Source organism: Perognathus longimembris, chromosome 4, assembly GCF_023159225.1.
Source record: "Perognathus longimembris pacificus isolate PPM17 chromosome 4, ASM2315922v1, whole genome shotgun sequence".
In the NCBI taxonomy this organism is placed as follows: Eukaryota; Metazoa; Chordata; class Mammalia; order Rodentia; family Heteromyidae; genus Perognathus; species Perognathus longimembris.
The window spans coordinates 51,956,077-51,961,607 of record NC_063164.1 but is presented as its reverse complement, the minus strand read 5'-3'; positions in this window follow the sequence as shown (position 1 = coordinate 51,961,607).

The following is a 5,531-nucleotide window of genomic DNA, read 5'->3' as shown; positions in this document are numbered from 1 at the left end:
TTTTTTTTTTTGCCAGTCCTGGGCCTTGGACTCAGGGCCTGAGCACTGTCCCTAGTTTCTTTTTGCTCAAGGCTAGCACTCTGTCACTTGAGTCGCAGCATCCCTTCTGGCCTTTTCTATATATGTGGTGCTGAGGAATTGAACTGAGGGCTTCATGTATAGGAGGCAAGCACTCTTGCCACTAGGCCCTATTCCCAGCCCCTTTTCATGTATCTTTTAGATCTCTCTCTCTCCTTTTCTCTCTCACTCTAAAGCTTTAAGATAACAAATTAGAACCTGGAGTAGTGCCTATGTTGAAATGATGCTTTTGGTTTGGGGCTATTTTTTGGTAATTTGAAATTGAAGCATTTTGGAAGAGCTAGGCATGGCGGTGTGAGCTTGAGGGGCTGAGGCTAGAGGATTTCTTGAGCTCAAGAGTTCAGGGTCAGCTAGGCAACACAGGAAAAACATGTCTCTTTAAAAAAAAAAGAGAAATAATTAAACTACAGAATACTGAAACATTTTAACGTGTATTAAGACCTTACAGTTTACAGCAAGTACACTCAACATTTTTGGTGCTTGGCCTACTTCTTTTCAAATAACTGGTGATTACTTCCAAAGATTGAATATCAATTACACTGTCACATCCCTTAAACTTCATGCTTAATGATCCAAGATTCCCTTACAGCAGTATTGTTTTCTTACTTAATCAATTCCATTTCCAAAAGTGATAATAGTGTCAGAAGGATTTCCAGTGCCAGCCCAAGGCCTGGCACTTAGTACCACAGTTCAATTCAGTATGGGCGGCAGAAGGAGGGAGTAATTGCATGGTCACATAAGAAGTTTGATAAATGATGTTTCATCATATATTTCATCACATATTTCCATCAAATCCAAGCCTTTTTGGGGGACAAGGGAGGATGAGAGGAAGATGACTGAGTCCCAAGAGTCACAGCTGTCATTCCTTTTCTTATAGGCCAAGATCGAAGCTACCAGAGCAAAGCTAATTTTGGGGCATAAGAATAGCTCCATTGCAAACATCTCATCTCTCATCTTAGCCCTTTATTTTCTCTCAAGTAGGCTAATGTGAGGATAATCTTACACACATTATAGGAACTTCTTTCTTTTTCTGCCATTATAAAAAGGATGCATAGTAAAATATATCTAGAAAACCTTTCTATTTGAGTCTTCTTTTAATGGGCTTTTTATTCTACTGATAATTACACCTTTATCTTTCAAAAGCTGATATTTCCTACCTAAGTATCACCCCCAAAAATATCACATTAAAAAGCCTACAAAGAATAGGGAAGAAGAAAGCCTTGGGTATCAATTCCAAACAGTGATTGAAATCTCCCCCAAATAATTATAGCTTATATCATCTGTAGAGATAATCTGGCTTGGCTTACCCCATAATCTAATTTCAGAAAAGAAAGCTTTATTTTAACACTCATCTAAATCAACACAAAAGCCTTTTCTTTCAAAGGATTTATTGAGAAACTGAAATGAATATCCTTTATTGAATTAATGTCATCCAACGTGTACAGCTTCCCATGCTTGTGTCAAACTGAATCCACCCTCCACAGCTCTCTCTTTCCTTTCCTTATGTGGGTTCAGTTCATCTGTGCTGTTTAGAAACAGCACCTCAGACCTTGCAATGAAATGACAAAGAAACCAATTGCACTTTGTAAGGCACATCATAAGTGGGTTCTGTTTTCTAAAGGACAAAATAAATTGTCTTTCTTGCATTTAATTAGACTCTTTCCCCTGATGAGTTGGAAATTTAAGTAATCACCACAGCCAAGTTTAAAGCACAAGGAGGGTGGGGGGAAACAGTAAAATCTTACACCAATTTTCTGATAATATGATAGAATTTTTATCTTGGAATGTCCTTTCTTAGGTAACTCCAACAGAAAACTGTAACTGCTATTGTCTTATAGCTCTACATAGAAAAGGATAAAAGAAAGAAATTGTTAGATTTTATTGCTTGTAAGGTACCTGAAATGTATAGTAGAAAAGAAGATTTCTAGCTTTAATTTTATCTTTTAAAAAATCTCTGCACATTTGTGGAAAAATATCTTGAATATTTTATAATTTTGTAGGACAAATATGCATCTATTTTTCTTGACTTTTTATATACTAATAAAAGGTATTTTGGAAGCATTGTGTGTGTGTGATCAATTTGTCCCCAAACCTGAAGGTATAAGCACTGTTCTGAAAGTTTCTTTCCTACTGTTTTTAAAAAACAGGTATAGTTCTTTTAAGTTTTTTTAATTGATAATGCTGTAAGTGGGAAGTGGAGCTGTGGCTCAGAGTGGTAGAGTACTAGCCTTGAGCTCAGGGACAGTGCCAGGCCCTGAGTTCAAACCCCACTACCACCACCACCACCAACAACAACAACAACAACAACAACAATAAAATAAATACACAAATAGATAAATAAATAAATAAATAAATAAATAAATAAATGCTGTAAGTTTCTCTATAAAGTGTATTCTGAGTACCATACCTCTTTCACTGTTAGAAGTACCAGAGGAATACCAGCGGAATTGTCATAGAGAACTGGACATGACAGTTCAAGGTACTCAGGAGTCAGAGATGGAAGGATCATGGTTCCAGGCTGACCCAGGGAAAAGCAAGACATCTGGAAAATAAAGTAGAAGGAGTTGAGATATGACTCAAGTGCTTGCTTGCTTAGCAAGCACAAAGCCTACTTTTCAAATCCTATGAGAAAAGAAAAGAAAACCAGCCATGGTGTTTCCCCTTCATATAGGATTGAAGCTTACTACTCTTCAGCACAGAAAGGTACCCTAGACATAACAGCATATTAAAAGTACTGGTTGAGTTGGTTACTCTGGCTCATGCCTGTAATCTCAGCTGCTCTGGAGTCAGAGATGGAGAAAATCTTGGTTCAAGACTAGTCCAGAAAAAAAAAAGCTAGGGAGAGCTTAATCAATTTAAAAGCTAGATGAATGTGGTGGCTCATATCTATCATCTCACTATTCTAGAGACATAGATAGGATGAATGTGGTCCATGCCAGCCCAGGCAAAAAATAAAAGCATGTAGGAGTGGGCAAGGCATGGATCAAGTGATAGAATACTTGCCTACCAAATTCACCACCCTGGATTGAAACACCACTATCGAAAAACATCAGTAAAAATGTGTTTGTTAGGAACTCTATTAATAGTCATCTTTCCTTGAGAAACTACATAATCTATTGTGGCTGAACTGCTTTGATTGTTTTCCCAATTTTTTTTAAAAGAAGGATCAATAATATCCAAGTAATGCTGGTCTTCATATGATGCTCATTAAGGCCTTGTTCACTTGCTTTTTATCTGCCAGAAAACATCCACGATATTTTATGTGTTCTATTATGTGTGAGTCCAATCCCTAAGTTACATCATATTTTGTCATGTATTATATTATTTGTTTCAGGCGTACAGTGTTTCCTTTCAGATTTATCTTAATTGGAATAGGTTACCTTACCATTTTGCAGGTATTATCTTATTTAATTTGTGATTGTGTTAGACATCTTGACCATGTCACCATGCTGGAGTTCTTCAAGGCAGCTCTGTTTCCCTGATTACATCCTCTGGGTCACCTTAGCCCCAGCAGATTGGACAGAAAGGAGAAGATTCACAACCCAAGTGCAGCTACTTTAGAGCTGGTCAATCACTAGAAAGTGGCCTGACATGAAAAGAGGGTGACCATTGTCCCTCTGTCTTTTAAGAACTGGAACTGGAAGATACTATAAGAATGACACAATGAAAACTGAGCTAAAAGAGTGCCAGAAGACCAAAGCCATGAAGTAGAGACTGGACTGAGTTCAGTGAGGAACCAGGAAGGTTCTGTCAATGACCTACTACCTGTTGTAACTACTCAGCTCTGCCATTGTAACCCAGGGAGGTCACAGACAGCACATTAATAAATGACTATCACTGTATTACAATTACACTTCACTCACAAAATCAGATGACATTTTGCCCACAGGCTAAGGGTTTTCATCCCTGGTCTAGACCATGAGGTAGAGCTATGGTAGATTACAATGATGAGAAATGAAAATGTATGTACTAAGGAGAAAAACCTTAGTAGGGTCTTGGGGAAGGCAGGCAATTCTCAGCAATGGCAGGTCCAAGAGTGAAGAGTCATGAAATCCTCCTGAGGTTCTTCAGGGATGTTCTGCACCCGGTTCCAGTCCCCTGGGAACCACTTTTCTGGGAGTCCTGGAGGTCCTGGTCTCCTTTTGGTCCTGGAAAAATTCTGTTAGTTAGCTACTTGGTTTTACTTGGTTAGAACTTGGTTTTACAAACAAGGTTCAGAGAGATGTAATGTTTGTCCAAGATATTGACTAAAAACGAGCACTCAGAATGATAGCTGCATCTTCTGACTTAATGTCTGACTACTCCCCACCACACACCCAGACTAACACTAATGTGCTGGAGCTCAGAAAATGACACCCCTAAATGAGGGACTCAGAATCAGTCTCACTTCCTCATAAACACTTGTTAGGCAGGCACTCTACCACTTGAGCCATATTCCCAGACCTTTTTTTTTTTCTCCCAGTCCTGGGGCTTGAACTCGGAGCCTAGGTACTGTCCCTGAGCTTCTTTTGTTCAAGGCTAGCACTCCATCACTAGAACCACAGTGCCACTTCCAGTTTTTTTCTGTGTATGTAGCACTGAGGAATTGAGCCCAGGGCTTCATGCATGCTAGGCAAACACTCTACCACTAAGCCACGTTCCCAGCCTCCCCCTCCCCCCCCATCTTCTTTGTTTCCGTTATTTTTTAGATAAGGTCACATGTTTTTTGACTGAGGCCTGCCTTAGTAAACCTCCTACCTACACCTCCTTCCTAAAAGGAATAAGCCATCAGCTTATTGGTTAAGCCAGGATCTCACTAACCTCTTGTCCTAGCTGTCCTTGAACTATCTTCTCTATATTCCCAAGCAGCTTGGATTATAGTCATGAGACAACTTGCCTGGACAAGAACATTTTTTGAAACATTGTTTTACTGAGAATTTCTGGTTGTTATCTGTTGGAGAGTTGGTCCAATAAAAGTGATGCCATCATTATCAAAAGCCAGAATTTGCAATATTTTAAATTATCATAATGGAGTGGAAATCTCCAAGATGGGAAATATCATGTGCATATATATACATATATACATATATACATATATATATATATATATCCCCTAGCATATATATATCCTCCCCCGCTAAAGCTGAGACCTGAACTCAGGGCCTTCTACTTGTCAGGCAAGTGCTCTTCCACTAAGCTAAATCCCAACCTCATAATTTATATTTATATGAGTTTATATGAGCAGAGTGTTCTTTTTTTGGGCTCTTTTTTTGTTTGGTTTGGTTTTTCCTCCCCTGAAAAGTTACAGAATAACTGCTTTGCTTTCTCCAAATGACAGTCTTACTCAGGGTGCCCTTGCTCCTTCTTGCCAACTTGGAGACCTTGCTTATTATCCACTTAAATTATCACCTAATTAAATGCTGTAGGAAACATACCTGCTTCAAATGCTTTGCAGTTAAAGGTGAGAGTTTGCC